This window comes from Pleurodeles waltl, chromosome 2_2 (assembly GCF_031143425.1).
Source record: "Pleurodeles waltl isolate 20211129_DDA chromosome 2_2, aPleWal1.hap1.20221129, whole genome shotgun sequence".
Lineage (NCBI taxonomy): Eukaryota > Metazoa > Chordata > Amphibia > Caudata > Salamandridae > Pleurodeles > Pleurodeles waltl.
In genome coordinates, this window is record NC_090439.1 from 1,128,988,355 (window position 1) to 1,129,005,339 (window position 16,985).

A 16,985-nucleotide genomic window follows, 5' to 3' on the forward strand; every position below is an offset into this window, starting at 1 on the left:
AGTTTCCCCAGAGACAGAGACCCTAAATAGCCAGAAAAGAGGGTTTGGCTACCTAGGAGAGAGGATAGGCTACTAACACCTGAAGGAGCCTATCAGCAGGAGTCTCTGACGTCACCTGGTGGCACTGGCCACTCAGAGCAGTCCAGTGTGCCAGCAGCACCTCTGTTTCCAAGATGGCAGAGGTCTGGAGCACACTGGAGGAGCTCTGGACACCTCCCAGGGGAGGTGCAGGTCAGGGGAGTGGTCACTCCCCTTTCCTTTGTCCAGTTTCGCGCCAGAGCAGGGGCTAAGGGGTCCCTGAACCGGTTTAGACTGGCTTATGCAGAATTGGGCACCTCTGTGCCCAACAAAGCATTTCCAGAGGCTGGGGGAGGCTACTCCTCCCCTGCCTTCACACCATTTTCCAAAGGGAGAGGGTGTCACACCCTCTCTCAGAGGAAGTTCTTTGTTCTGCCATCCTGGGCCAGGCCTGGCTGGACCCCAGGAGGGCAGATGCCTGTCTGAGGGGTTGGCAGCAGCAGCAGCTGCAGTGAAACCCCAGGAAGGGCAGTTTGGCAGTACCAGGGTCTGTGCTACAGACCACTGGGATCATGGGATTGTGCCAACTATGCCAGGATGGCATAGAGGGGGCAATTCCATGATCATAGACATGTTACATGGCCATTTTCGGAGTTACCATTGTGAAGCTACATATAGGTAGTGACCTATATGTAGTGCACGCGTGTAATGGTGTCCCCGCACTCACAAAGTTCAGTGAATTGGCTCTGAACAATGTGGGGGCACCTTGGCTAGTGCCAGGGTGCCCACACACTAAGTAACTTTGCACCTAACCTTTACCAGGTAAAGGTTAGACATATAGGTGACTTATAAGTTACTTAAGTGCAGTGTAAAATGGCTGTGAAATAACGTGGACGTTATTTCACTCAGGCTGCAGTGGCAGGCCTGTGTAAGAATTGTCAGAGCTCCCTATGGGTGGCAAAAGAAATGCTGCAGCCCATAGGGATCTCCTGGAACCCCAATACCCTGGGTACCTCAGTACCATGTACTAGGGAATTATAAGGGTGTTCCAGTAAGCCAATGTAAATTGGTAAAAATGGTCACTAGCCTGTTAGTGACAATTTGGAAAGAAATGAGAGAGCATAACCACTGAGGTTCTGATTAGCAGAGCCTCAGTGAGACAGTTAGTCACTACACAGGTAACACATTCAGGCACACTTATGAGCACTGGGGCCCTGGGTTACCAGGGTCCCAGTGACACATACAACTAAAACAACATATATACAGTGAAAAATGGGGGTAACATGCCAGGCAAGATGGTACTTTCCTACACCAGGGTATGCACCTAAGCCAGGCAGAACCCACCCACTCTAGTCAGGGTGAGAGGGTTACACCCCCAGGATAACCCCTGCTCACCCCCGTGGTAGCTTGGCACGAGCAGTCAGGCCTAACCCGGAGGCAATGTGTATAGCAATTTCAAAACACACACAACACGTGTGACGCAATAAATACACCACAAAGGAAACACAACACCAAGTTATATAAAAATAAACTGTATTGCATAAAACAACATTAGACCAAACACAACATGTCAGTAATACCCTGCTACCCAAGCAGTTGTCGGAACATTACATAGTACTACTACTCTGCGATTGCCAGCAGTAGTCACATAAACATATAGGTTACTGGTCATCCTGCAACAAAAGCAGTACTCAGATAAAGCATTACTAAAATTGTACATATCGTGGTAAAACACACATCACCAGATTTGCATAGGGTCATAGTAAAACACATCTCCTAAATGCCCAGACATCATCATGCAGGCACAATAAGGGAAAACACATATAGTCTCCTAGAATGTTCCCTGCATGGGTAAAATGTCATGGGAAAACAAGTGTCGCCCGGTGGCTGTACCTAAACAAGACGGGGTCTCCGTTGAGGTCTCCTGGCCATCCTGTGAGACTTAGCTGAGGGGCTGGCACCAACAAAGACCAAGGACCTGTCTAGTGCCTTTGTTTGAAAGGGAGGGAATTTCCGTGATCCCCTAGTCCGCTGGGAGGCCTCCGTGGATCTCCCGAGCGGAGCCAAACGCTGGCTGAAATAAGGACAGCCACCTGCATCTTTGCAGCGTGGCTGCGATGAGAGTGGTTCTCTCAGCAGAGGGGGGTGACCCTCGTGGCTTGAGGGGTGCAGAGCCCCACGCTCCCATTCGGCTGGCAAGACCTCTTACCTGCCTCAGCCGACGAGATTTCTACAGCCGCTCGTGCTGGAGCATGCACGTCCGGGGCCCTGCCTGGGCCTTACAAACAGTTCTTCTTGGCCCTCCTGATCCGCAGCCATGACCCCTGTCCCTCACCTGGACCTGGTCTGGTGCGCGAGTGAATTGCCGCGCTCGTCCCAGGCTGCAGCGGTGATTTGGAAAGGAATGGTGTCTGCTTGTACCCCTGGGGCACGTTCCTGTGTGCTCCTGCCCCCTGGGGGTACCGACAAAGGGTGTGCTCCGCACACCTTACAATGAAGTTGACCGACCCGGGTCGCAGTGGTGAGTTTCCGGCAGCCCATCACAAAGTGCTCGGATGCACTTCCAATGTTTGAAAGGGAAAAAGCGATCTTCCAGCCCACATTAAGCGCTAAGAAGGTGCTCCATGTGGTGGAAATCCCCCTGCATTGTGTGCAGCCTTCAGAAAATGAGGAGAAGGGGATCCAACTAGTCCTAACTGGTTCTAGGAGTGTCCCCTCTCTCTTCCAGCACAGGCTCCAGACATCAATGAACGAGCCCTTTGTGTGAGGCCAGGGCACAGCCTTTACAGATGCAGGTGTTCCCACCTCTCTTTCTCTCAGCCCAGGAAGACCATTCAATATGCAGATGCACCTCTGTGGTAACTCCGCCATCCCTGTGTATCAGCTGTCTGAAAAGTATGCACAAAGCCCAGCTGTCATTCTGCCCCAGACCTGGATTGGAGTCAAGCTGCAAAAGACCAGAGTCATAAGCACAGAGAAATGCTCACTTTCTAGAAGTGGCATTTCTATAATGGTAATAAAAAATCTACCTACACTAGTAAGCAGCATTTCTCACTACCATTACAGCCATACCAAACAAACCATATCAAACATACCTACGCTACCCCTCATAGAACAGACAATATCGCCCAGATATAATGTAGGGCCTTTCCAATGCAATCCTATGAGAAGGCAGCACTCACAACAGTGAGACACCAAATAGACGGTTTGTCTCAACTAGGACAGGCCACACAACCAGGCACATGTCCTGCCTTCTACATACATAGCACCTTACCCATAGGGCTAGCTAGGGCCTACCTTAGTGGTGACTTATATCTAGGAAAAGGGGAGGTCCAGGCATGGTAAGTAAATTTAGATGCCAGGTCCCCTTGGCAGTAAACTGTGCACACAGGCTGTGCGCTAGCAGGCCTGAGACAGGTTTGAAAGGCTAATTCTGTGGGTGGTGCAAGCAGCGCTGCAGGCCCAGTAGTAGCATTTAATTTACAGGCCCTGGGTATAGAGATACCACTGTTCAAGGGACTTACAGGTAAATTAAATATGCCAATTAGGTATAAGCCAATCATACCAAGTTTACAAGGGACAGCGCCTGCACTTTGGCACTGATCAGCAGCGATAAAGTTACCAGAGTCATAACATCAGCAAAAAGGGTCAGAAAAAATAGGAGGAGGAAGGCAAAAAGTTTTGGGAATGACTCTGTTAACCCCTTGTGTGCCGTGGACGAGGTGATCTCGTCCTCGGCACCGGGGACGAGACCACCTCGTCCTGCTATGGGCCTCCGGAGGGAGCGCTAGCGCTCCCCCCGGTGACCAGGAACTCCCCTCCCCTGGGCAGAGATGGAAGGGGAATCTCTTCCCCTTCCACCCCCGCCCACCCCGTGATTCCCCTGTGGTGTCTGATGACGTCAGCGCGCTTTCGTGCGCTGACCTCATCAGAGGCCGTCCCCTCGGGGGGGGGGGATTATTATTAGGCCATTTCTGCTCCCCCTGGGGGCAGAAACCACTAGACACCAGGGAATATATATTTTTGTGGGCTATTTGAAGTAAGGGGAGCAGCCCCTTGGGCAAGGGCTGCTCCTCGGGGGGCAAATTATTTCTAGGCCATTTCTGCCCCCCGGGGGGGGGGGGGCAGAAACCACAAGACACCAGGGAGTTTTTCCTTTTTTTATACTAACACATAAGGGAAGCGGCCACTCCCGGGGGGGTGGGGGTGGCAAAATATTTTTAGGCCTTTTCTGCCCACGGGAGGGGGGAGGGGGGGGGGCAGAAACCTCTAGACACCAGGGATATATATATATATATTTTTATTTACTTTTTTTTTTATGTATGGAGAGCGACCCCTTAGGGGGCAGATCAGCCTATTTTTGTAAGGCCAATCAGCCCCAAAGGGAGCAGAGACCTCTAGACACCATGGATTGGTGTGTGTGTATGTGTATGTTTTGTTTGGAGGGGGCAGCCGCTAGGGCAATGGTTTCTCCCCATGGGGGCACATTACTGTTGGCCATAACTGCCCCCCTTGGGGGCAGACTGCCCTATTTTGGAAGGCCCATCTGCCCCCAAGGGGGGCAGAATGCCCACCATAGACCAGGGAAGATTTTTTTCCAAAAGAAGAGGTTGGGGGTATGGCATACCCCCACCCCAATTAAATGGGACCAAAGTTGTTCTGCCCACCAGTGGGCAGATTGGGCAATTACCCCCGATCCACACCCCGATCCACACAGGTAGTTTTCTATTTGATAATTTTGATGTGTCCAGATAGTGTTTTGGGGCATTTCCTGTTGCGAGCAAAAGGCCTACCCACACAGTTTTTATCGGGAGACTTGGGGGAACGCTGGTTGGAAGGAAATGTGTGGCTCCTCTCAGATTCCAGAACTTTCTGTCACCGAAATGTGAGGAAAAGGTGTTTTTTTGCCACATTTTGAGGTTTGCAAATGATTCTGGGTTACAGAACCTGGTGAGAGCCCGACAAGTCACCCCGTCTTGGATTCCCCTAGGTCTCTAGTTTTCAAAAATGCACAGGTTTGGTAGGTTTCCCTAGGTGGCAGCTGAGCTAGAGGCCAAAATCCACAGGTAGGCACTTTGCAAAAAACACCTCTGTTTTCTTTGAGAAAATGTGATGTGTCCACTTTGTGTTTTGGGGCATTTCCTGTCGCCGGCGCTAGGCCTACTCACACAAGGGGGTACCATTTTTATCGGGAGACTTGGGGGAACATAGAATAGCAAAACAAGTGTTATTGCCCCTTGTCTTTCTCTACATTTTTTCCTTCCAAATATAAGACAGTGTGTAAAAAAAGACGTCTATTTGAGAAATGCCCTGTAATTCACATGCTAGTATGGGCACCCCAGAATTCAGAGATGTGCAAATAACCACTGCTCCTCAACACCTTATCTTGTGCCCATTTTGGAAATACAAAGGTTTTCTTGATACCTATTTTTGACTCTTTATATTTCAGCAAATGAATTGCTGTATACCCGGTATAGAATGAAAACCCACTGCAAGGTGCAGCTCATTTATTGGCTCTGGGTACCTAGGATTCTTGATGAACCTAGAAGCCCTATATATCCCCGCAACCAGAAGAGTCCAGCTGACGTAACAGTATATAGCTTTCAAAAATCTGACATCACAGGAAACGTAGTGAAAAATGGCTGTTTCTGATGGATACAACTACCTGTAGATTCCTCACCTAATGAATACTCCCATGGCGCCAGCATTCAACGGAAATCTTCTTCCTAGTCTCTGCACGTCGACGAGGACGTCACTCTAGCCCACGCGACGCCGTCTGACGTCATACAGGCAATAAGAGGTCCTCGCCGACGTCAGTTCCCTTTTTTCCGTGCATTCGAAACGGTTATCTTCGAGGGAGCTACTGTTGCTTTCGAAGTTACAGTGTGTTTTTCTGCTGCGTGATTTTTATCTGAGAGTTACTATGTCTCAGAGGAAGTCTGGTTTCAAGCCCTGTCGGGAGTGTGGGGGCAAGATGTCCGTTACGGACCTGCATTCTGACTGTTTATGGTGCTTAAGCTCCGACCACGACGTCGCAACATGTGATTCATGCCAACACATGAATCCCAAGGCCCTAAAAGAGCGAGAGGCTAAACTCTTCATGGCGAAGTCGAAGAGGAAGGAGAAGAAGCATCATAGGAAGTCCTCCTCGCCGAAGACTCATCGGCGCCATCGAGATTCCCGGCGCCGTAGGGATTCACGGCGCCATTCCAGCCAGAGGTCTCGATCGAGGTCGCCTTCGGCTCGGCGTCGTAAGACTTGGGAGGTCAGTCCCACAGTCACTCCACATCCATCGACGCCGTTGCCTTCTCCGACTTCGCCTGGGCAGACATCTTCAGTGATTGAAGTGCCGCAGCCTCAGGTGTTCTCTCCGGCGTCGCAGACGTCGAGGCTGGCGTCGGGGTCGCCTTCGATCCAGGCACCCCAGTATCCGGCTTTTCCTGCCCCTGGAGCTGATAATACCGCATTTTTGAATGCGATGTATACCATCTTTCAGCAGATGGCTCCAGGAGGTGCTCCAACTGGTCCTTCGGGCCGTTGGCTTTCACCTTGGGTGCTCCGGCGCCGCTACGGCCAGCACCCTTCATGCCCTTTCTCCCCTTAGGGAATGTGGGCTCGGCGCCGGTGTCGACTCCGGTGGCCCCAGAGGTTTCGGCCCCGGAGGTTTCCATCCAGTCGACTTGGGAGTTTCGACCAGTGACTCCGACAGGACCATCGGAGGCTCCGAGACGCGCCTCTCTGCATCCAGCTCCTACCTCGGCGTCGAAGCTGCCTGTGGCGCCGGACATGGCGTCGGATGGATCCGGCGATCGGCGTCGTTCCTCGAATTCGGCGGATGCCATGTCGATGCCGCGTATTGAAGAGAGGCTACATTCTAGGAGGCGTGCTCTCCGTCTCTTAGAGGAGCAGGAATACCAACGGGTCTTGGAGGAAGGAGAGATAGAGGATTCTGGCGAGGGTCTTCATGGACTGGATACAGCTAGTGGGCTGGATACTTCCCCTGAGTGGGACTTTTCATCTCCAGGGGAGTATACTGAGGAGGCAGCCACTTTTCACGCTGTGGTAAGAAAGGCAGCTAACTTTCTTGAATTGCCTTTGCCGGTAGCGGAGGCGAAGCAGAATTTGTTGACTGAGATCCTGCATCCGGCCTCTACTGCAGCGGAGCCTCTTTTACCATTCAATGAGGCTTTGCTTGATCCGGTGTTGGAGGTGTGGAAGAAGCCGGTATCTTCCTCGGCTGTTCATAGGGCTGTGGCCAGGAGGTATTGGGCTGCACCATCTGACCCTGGCTTTCTGTCCAGACACCCTACGCTGGAGAGCTTGGTGGTCCAGGCCTCCTGTTCTTCTAGATCTGCGCCTGGATCTTTTCCGACGGTGCCGGGGGATAGAGACTCCAAGAAGTTGGACTCTCAGTCCAAGAAAATATTCTCATCCTGCAGCAATGCGTTGAAGTCCACCAACGCGTCATGTATCTTGGGGAGGTACATCTATGCTCTTATGGACGAAATAACATCTTCCCATACGGAGCTTCCCCAAGGGCTTTTGAATATCGTCTCCGATGCCCAGGCTGCTGCAACCCAGGTTATCCAATCTGGGTTGGATACGACTGACTTATTGGCTAGGGCGATGGGCACGGCTGTGGTTGCGAGGAGACAGGCTTGGCTTCGCAACTCAGGGTTCTCTGCGGACGTGCAGTCGACCCTGTTGGGCCTCCCGTTTGATGGGGACAAACTGTTTGGGGCCAAGGCGGATTCGGCCCTGGAGAGGTTCAAAGAAAGCAGGGCCACAGCCAAATCATTAGGACTACAAGCCCCTTCTTCTACCTCCTCCAGATTTTTCAGGAGGTTTCGTGGATTTGGACGTGGCTCTTCCTCCTCTTACTTTCGGGGGAAATTCCAGCAACCCGTCTCTTCTCACCCCTATAGATCATTTAGAGGGAGAGGTAGGGCCCGCACCAGAGGAGCCTCTCAGCAGCACTCTGCCTCTTCCTCGTCCTCTGGAGGGGTGCAGCAGGGAAAGCAGCCTTAGGCTTCCACCATTTCCCACTCACTCCTCTCCTGTAGGGGGAAGATTACGGCATTTTCTCCACAAGTGGGAGACTGTTACAACGGACACTTGGGTTATCAGTATTGTGGAGAAATGCTACACCCTTCCCTTTCGGGAGTTTCCGCCCCCCTTCCCGCCCCGCCCATCTTATTGTTCAGAAGAACACCTCCTGTTGCTAAAACAGGAGGTTCAAGTCCTCCTTTCAAAGGGCGCGGTGGAGTTGGTTCTAGAGCAGGAAAGGGGTCGAGGTTGTTACTCAAGGTACTTCCTGATTCCCAAGAAAGATGGTCGGTTGATACCGATCCTGGATCTGAGGATCTTGAATTGGTTCCTCAATCAGGAAAAGTTCAAGATGCTGACCCTAGCACAGATGCTTTTGGCGTCGAACAAAGAAGATTGGATGGTGTCTGTCGACTTGCAGGATGCTTATTTTCATATCCCGATACTATCCCTATTGCAAGGTGCAGCTCTTTTATTGGCTCTGGGTAACTAGGATTCTTGATGAACCTACAAGCCCTATATATCCCCGCAACTAGAAGAGTCCAGCTGACGTAACAGTATATAGCTTTCAAAAATCTGACATCACAGGAAAAAGTTACAGGGTAAAACGTAGAGAAAAATGGCTGTTTTTCTCACCTCAATTTCAAAAAAAAATTTATTTCAGTTATTTTCTGTAGGAAACCCTTGTAGGATCTACACAAATGACCCATTGCTGAATTCAGAATTTTGTCTACTTTTCACAAATGTTTAGGTTTCTGGGATCCAGCATTGGTTTCACACCCATTTCTGTCACTGACTGGAAGGAGGCTGAAAGCACAAAAAATCGTAAAAATGGGGTATGTCCCTGTAAAATGCCAAAATTGTGTTGACAAATTGGGTTTTCTGATTCAAGTCTGCCTGTTCCTGAAAGCTGGTGATTTTAGCACTGCAAACCCTTTGTTGATGCCAATTTCAGGGAAAAAAACAGAAGCCTTCTTCTGCAGCCCTTTTTTTCTAATTCTTTTTAAGAAAAATGAAATTTTCACTGTATTTTGGCTAATTTCTTGGTCTCCTTCAGGGGAACCCACAAAGTCTGGGTACCTCTAGAATCCCTAGGATGTTGGAAAAAAAGGACGCAAATTTGGCGTGGGTAGCTTATGTGGACAAAAAGTTATGAGGGCCTAAGCAAGAACTATTCCAAATAGGCAAAAAAAGGCCTGGCACAGGAGGAGGAAAAGGCCTGGCAGCGAAGGGGTTAAACGGGCCAGGTCCAACAGTCCGGTAGGCGAGGTTGGACTTATTCATTAATATTTAACAGGTATTGCCTCAGCGGTTTGTAGGGCCGGTGCAGATGTGAATGTGAAAGTAGCAACTGCACCCTGCACTGCCCTCTACAAAAACAAAACAAACGCTGGAACAGGCGAAATCCCAGATAAATGAAGTCCCTTCTGTGCTGGGGCCGGCGTATAATAGTGAAACGCACCAGGGAATGCTGGGCGCACGCTCTGCAAGTTTAGGACTGGAGGGACTTGACGCCTGAATGCTGCATTGTGCGATGCAGGACCCACGGTGGGCGCGAGAAGATTAGCGGCTTTTCATGGGTTTTCCTAGGCTTGGGAGGGTGAACGGGATTTTTCAGAAGTGTCCGTTTCAGCAGGCAGCCCACGGTGCATACGCACGTAGGAAAACGCCTCCCTGATTGTGTTCTGCTGCCTTACGGAGACTTCACCACGGATGGTAGTAACTGAGTTCAGAGCTGAAACACTGTAGCATGAAATGGAGCAAATTACAGCTTGAGAAACACACATACAGATACATCTTTCTTTCTTTCTTTCGTTCTTTCTTTCTTTGCTTCTCTTTCTTTCTCTTTCTCTTTCTTTTTCTCGTCCTTTCTTTCCTTCTTTCACATGCTTTCTTTCTCGCTTTCTTTCTTTCCTTCTCTTTCTTTGTTTCACTTTCCTTCTTTCTTTCTTTCTTTTTCTGTTTCTTTCTTTCTATCTCTCTATTTCTTTCCTTCTTTCTTTCACCTTCTTTTCTTTCTCTTTAGTTCCTTCTCTTTTCCTTTCTTTCTTTTTCTCTTCCTTTCTTTCCTTTATTTTTCTTTCTCTTTCTTTCCTTCTCCCTTTCTTTCCCTTTCTTTCTTTCTCTTTCTTTCTCTTCCTCCTTCCTTTCTGTTTCTTTCTATCCCTTTTTCTTTCTTTTTTTCCTTTCTTTCACGTTCTTTCTTTCCTTCTCTTTATGTCCTTCTTTCTTTCTCTCCTTTCTTTCTTTCCTTCTCTCTTTCTCTTTCATTTTCTCTTTCTTTCCTTCCTTATTTCTGAATCCAGTCCACTTCCCACCACCCAGGCACTTGTAAGTGAAGACATTGAAGCCATGTGCTAAGAGCGGGATGTTGAGACAAGTTTCGGACTATACTCCCGCACTGGAGCAGGCCCGTGGATGTGGAGTGCACGCGTGCATGAAGATACCATGATGCCGCAGGCCGGGGACATGCAAGCTGTAGACTGTGGGTAGGAATGCAGTTTCCGATCCTCCCTACGCACTAATAGGTCTCATACACTTCCATTCTCAGGGGTCTCCCAGTGGGTCAGTGGATATTACTTCGGCGGGTCACAACCTCCAAGCCCTTTGTTTGGCTGTGACCACAGTGATGGGGGCCTTGAAGCGACCCAGCGCCCACATCTGCGCCTGCACTCCCACATGGGAACACTTCTTGTGCAGTTCGTGTCTCTTAAAGGAAGAGCTGCTGCTTCGAAGAGTAAAGGCTTCCGGTCTGGCAAGAGATAGAGCACATATGCCCCCCCTCACCCCCCCGATGTTCCCTGACACGATCCACCACGTTGCTTGTGTGAATCCCTTTCCACCTCCTTTGCAGTGTCCGTAACTGACTAATGGTGCAGCCCACTTACAGTGGCAAACACTTGCTGTGTGTCATGAGGGCTCCAATGGGGCCCAGAGCTCTTTTCATAGGTCGGAAAGGTGTTTTCCGACTTACGAAATGCCCCAGTACATTGCACATCAGGCTTTAAGCTTGTGATTTTGAGAATCGTTGGGTTTGCGAGCACAGTAGCGGATACCCTGAGTCCTGCCTACTTTAAAGCACGTCTGTGAAAAGCTGTCATGCTGCCTTCGGCAAAGCAGTCACAAAAGATAAAACTCTGCCAGGTCGAACACGTGAAACGACATGGAGCCCCAGATGTGTCCATCTCCATTACAGATCGCATCAGAACCCCTCATGCCTGCGTCACCAGTGGCTGCTCACACCTGATTCAATTATAGAGATCTTCAATTACTCACTGTGGTGGTTTCAATTAACCCCATTCATCTTTGTTCATTTCATGCAATCAAATCAATTACCCCAGACTAAGTAATTACCTTAACTTAATATTCTAAGATATATTCTAAGACTGAGCATCGAAAACAAGAGGATACATTTTCATAAAATGGTTCCATGGCTTGTGGTGCTCATTATTGTCTAGAAATAAGCCTGGTCCTGAACCCGCCTTCTCTTGCTGAAGATCAGACCGGGCACTGTTCTCAACCTTGTTGGAAGCTGTCTGAGCCGGAGGAAGGTGGGCCAAGGTGGCTGAACTTAACAAATGATGGGGGCTAAGGAAATGTGACCAGTGAAGGCCTCTCCCAGGCCTGCAGATTAGAATATATGTATGGAAGGGTAGAAGGCCTGACGGTACTGCGGAGCGTGAAATGTTGAGGGTACAGTGTGAACATCCTTGTTATAAAGGCTGGAGAGGGAATGCGCTACCTCATTCCTGGCTCCACCCCACCCAAGCTGACTAGGCCATGTGCAGGGTGATCCTGTGCCTTGGGTTGAAGAGTCCTCCTAGGGTCGAGAAGCTTTTAGCCAAGGGATTTATCATCGCTTGGCACTCCTGAAATGTTCCAGGCTGGGAAAGGCAGTATCCTCTGAGGACTAGGTTGTCATAGCTCCCTTACGGGTGCCAGAGAGTTTCTGAGGAGGTGCGCAGCAGGTGAAGGTGGCCCACCGGGATGGGCACCAGCCTTGTGAGGGTGATGGTAGCTGCTCACTAATACCAGCCGAGTATAGCAGTGAGGGACTTGTAAAATCACCTGCCACATCATTGCGAAGAGGGAACTGTGAAACTTGTAAAACTACCAATCCAAAAGGAAGACCCCAACCACCCATGTCTCCACTTTGGAGCTAGTTCAGACTTGTCCACCAGCTCGTTTCTTCGTGAGGACCCACCTTCAGTGGCCCCGTGGTACTGGACCAGGTTGAGCAAGCATTCAGTCACTGAGATGTGGCAAGTGCCATTCACAAGTACATCTATAGAGACCCAGGCGGTACTAGGCCCTGACAGCTGGACTCTTGTCTTTAAAAAAAAACTTCTTTTTTTTCCGAACAGGTCTAGAAAACCATTCTTTTTGTAATAATATGCACTAATAATGATAATTAGGAGGTTTGTGTGGCACTTCAAGTCTCAGAGTTCTGGAGTACTGTTGCCCCACTCACTACTCCTCCCTTTATCCTTCTCAGAAGATGGAAATACTCTGTTGCCTGGACAAGATATATATATATATATTTATATATATATATTTTTTTACATGAAAGCTATTTTTTCATAAATTCACGAGGGAAGAGAGACCGGGTGCTGTGTGTTCACCATTGAGCAGTAGTAGTGACTTTTTAACCCCTCCCTATTTTGAGGTATATACCAAATCTATTTTGTAAAAACCGTATTTCGCCTGTGTCAAGCAGGATGCAGCTATTTGCCAACACTGGTGGCGTACTTTTAAATGCCATTATGAGTAGTATATTTTGTGCGTAGTGCTCACATGTAACCAAAGCACCTTTAGGCGCTACGGAGGATTTAGTTTGTAGATTTGGTGCTTGTTAATATTGAGATTTGAGAGCACTGGGTCCTAAAGCAATTTTTGGTACTGCCCACCAGCACAGGCTGCATGGAGCGAATGATGGCACAATGCGTGACCCTGGCCATGTGCAAAAGACCGAGTATATATGCAAGGTATATATTTAACCTCTTTACTTTCAAATATTCATTGTATTTCCAAAAAGTGATTGCATTTTTAATGACTCGTATTCAAGAAAGTGACCACTCATTAGGTGCGTCTGACTTTTTTCATCTTTTACTTGCTCTGGGACTGACCGGTCACCACGCAATGCTCACAAGCACTGATGAAAATATAAATTATACATGTTACTATGTTGTGCCAGAACTTCCCATAAATCTGTCCTCAAACTACTAGAGTTAAAGTTATGATGATGTTTCAACCTATGTGTAAATGTCACTCTAGCATTTGTACACTGTTATGTTTTAAATCAGCTCTTTGGCAGCCCAATGAATACCTTCATATATTTAAGGGCAAATACTGAGTCCACTGAGCTCCTCTTGTTACAGTCTGATAAGGACTCTTGCACTAATCTCTCAGCAGTCTGGCATCGGCTAACCCAGTTGTAGGTCAGTGTCTCCTGTTAGGATGATCTCTTCAACAATCCAGTTGGTGTTTTACTCCTCCGTTAGCTCAAGGCGGGGGTGGCACTCCTCCCGCCTGCACGCGAGACTGCTTCCAGTAATAACTAATGTTTGAATTTAGAGTTTGGTGGACAGAGTACTCTTGTCGCAAACACAACTGAGTTCCTTTCCATCCAAACCCTGGGTCTGGCCGCCTCATTTAGAACGGACTCTTTTATTGACCGGGGCCCCCATTGGCTCAGTTGACGGAATGCTTCCTCCGATGGTCCAATGGAGTAGAGGTGGTTTGGGGTAGAACAATAAGATCCGCCCTATTGAGGATGGACTCTGTAATACCCTTTTTTCACTGTCGCCACCAGGGTATACCCGATGGTCAGGGGCATGAAAAATAATAATGACACCCACACTATGAAAGAAAACTGCCAAGATGTGGGGGGGCACTAGTATTTTGTTTTTTCAAAAGCAGACTCCCACTTTGAGAGTTAGTTTTTGAAAAACAAAAAGAAATGTCAAAAGTTTGGTGGATGGCCACCTCACCTGATGGCAGCCATCCACCAAACGTTTAGTGTGTTGAAAGGAACCGCCATGACTGAGGTTCCTTTCAATGTAAAGAGATGACTGCAGGGCTGGCGGTCATCTATTAAACGTGGCAGGTGGAGTACCCCTCAGGAAGGCGAATGTAATGTTTTTCACCATCCTGATGAACACCACTCAGTTTGCCAAACCCTAGATCAGGCCCTAAGAACCCTTAAGGCCTGAGTTAGTAGGTAGGCCACACAAAGCATTTTAATTACGCTCAGATTGCTCCCTCGTACCCCTTGGAGAAGGGGCTATTTTGCATTTTAGATGTTTATAGGGTTCCTGAGACCACCTCTTTTATGATGTTTATATTTATTTGCCCCTAAAGCTCAATATTAAACAACAGCATGCTCGGACTAGACTGTGTAGTAACAGTGACCTAGTGACTCCTCTTTTGAATCCAACTTTAACCTTGGCTGTTGAACACATTCCACCCACATTATATGTCTATCCCCCACTATTGCAAACCAAACTCCATTTATTCAAAAGCAAAATTAAATTATCCTGTGCTCAACTGCTGCCATTTTCGTCTTAGTGTTTGAGTTTTTGAGCTCTGCTTGCACCTAGATCAATTCTTTCTTCTTGTCTGGACTCGTGCATAATTCTCGCTGGAGTTGAGCATTAATACATTGTTAGTAGTACCAACTTATGATCCAGGTGACCTGGCTATTTCAGGCCAGTACCTGTTTTTTCCTACACTTGTGATATCCACCCCCTGCGGAGGAGCCCTTGGTAACACATTCTTTAAACAGATCAAATCCTATTTCAGCCGGTAAACAACCCCATGTCTTTTCTGCTACAAGTGTGTCAAATACCAGACACTCAAGTTTTTCGACTAAGAAGTTTCTAAACTGTGAACTTGCCCTCACACAGCCCTCTTCATAAATTTTATATGGTGTCAATTCCAACCTTTTGCAAGTATGAAAGTGACGGCATGACCCTTGCTATGTTAGCTGCTCAGCTCTTTAACTCACTTACAGTTTTCGCTTGCCTCGTAGACTAATTTTCTGTAGGAAGGTTATTGCAATTACTGTGACCTGGATCTTTCCTCAGTAGCACATCACTGCCTCTTTCATAATAAATGTTCTCTGAATTCTTGGTATCTCCAACGAGCCACATACATGACTATGGTCGCGTCCCACAAGAAAGGAAGGATCTCTGCCTGCTATAGTCTGTTGGGAATACAACATTGAGGGCTTCCATTTAATTTGTGTCTTTCTAAGAGTTAAAAATCGTTTTACAATTGTTGAGTCTTAGCTTTGAACAGAATCCTTCATCCCAAAACAGTCTTAATGCGTTGAGACTGTCCTTACATAAATGGCTGTTTGTCTTAAAGTGAAGCACACTTGATATTATGACTTGAGAGGCCTTTTAGGAAACAGATTCTTTTTGAGGTGAGACCCAGCCTGAGTCAATTGATCCTTTGTAAGGTCCAGATTAGAGGATATTAGTGGGTATGTTGCCATCGGTTTATTTAATTTGTTAAGGTACTTGAGAGTGGTATTTTCAAACAGAGGTATATTAGTATTTTTTCAGTGAAGTAATTTACTATGTTTAGTATAGCTCAGTCTGGCTTCACTTCGCTCTTTCCCACATCTGTGCGCCCAAATACATTGGGTAAGTTACATTCTGTGGAGGATTTAAATGCCCATGTTACAGTAGCGTGACTACTGTCTGCAGTAGCTCTTATGTCTTGCCTAGATTCATGCACAACTTTTTATGATTCTTAAATTATAAAAGGCGATTTATGGAAATCTAGGATAAAAAACATTTGTGTCAAGTAATTTTTATTAATATTCCTGTGCATATGGCAAGGCTTCCTCAAGCCTTTGCTTGACTTCTCTACATGCTCTTTGTGGACAGCTACCAGTGATGGTTTTGTGGCATTGGTTTGCTATGGAGCCCCCTTGTTCACCCTCTTTGCAAAGCTTAAATGACTGAATGTGGTTTTACTTTAGCTACAGAGTGTGGTGACTCGTGGTGTAAAAGAGTTTCTGTCCATCGTTCCCATAAAAAGATTGTCTCCCTTAGTGGTAAGGTTTCGAAAGGCATATATTTACTGTGTGGCTTGAAGCTAAACCTGAGAGTTGGTATTTTGTTTGTATCCCAGGTGTAAACAATTCACGTCTTTCGAAACTAATTAAAGTCATTGTAATTATACAGTTTTCTTATTTTTAAGTGTTGGTGAAGGGGATCTGATTCAGAATAGATGCCTCCTTGTAAAATGGCATCTTCTGGTATAACGTGACTTTCCCAATGAATTCATTCAAGAACTACATCTTAATACTAAACCCTTGTGGGAAAAGGTAATAACATTAGCAAGCATATTGATGCATTATAGCAACAATGGCGGCCCTCAGGCGACAACACGTAGGGGTGGGACCAGAAGCTGAAGAATGCAGCGTAGTGGAAAGTGAATGGGATATCCCTGGGGAATCCATAGGGTGAGGGTGCTAAGAGTTTCATCCTCAGGAATGTTAGCCCACAGTGACGCTATAGGGTCTTGAAAACTGAGGTTTGCCAACTCAACTCAACATGAACATGGAACTCAAATCTGACAGAAGCACAGAAAACTGGTAAATATTTAGTGCTTATCTGGTACAGGCAAAATATTGCTTCAGGAACTACGTGCTGCAAGAAAGCTTACCAGCGTTTGCTTCCAAGTGAGCACAGCTGGAGGATAGAAGTTTAAGGGAGGAAGTAGAAAAGCAGGGCAAAAATCAGTCAGAATATCTGAGAAGATTTTGTGATAGGGGTTTGCGTTCGCAGGGCCACAACTTTAGGTAGTAGCCATTGAGCCCATGGTGTGCCAAGCCACAGGTGTTTTTGTTCCACTGCATGAAATCATGTAGAGCGGACTAATATTGGCAACATGAGTGAATTAATTAG

General features: G+C 47.6%; 1 protein-coding gene across 2 annotated transcripts in view; it reads left to right on the forward strand.

The window, feature by feature from the left end:
- TONSL (tonsoku like, DNA repair protein) overlaps positions 1-16,985 on the forward strand; it is a 239,726-nt gene that overhangs the window by 47,586 nt on the left and 175,155 nt on the right. The window lies entirely within an intron of this gene.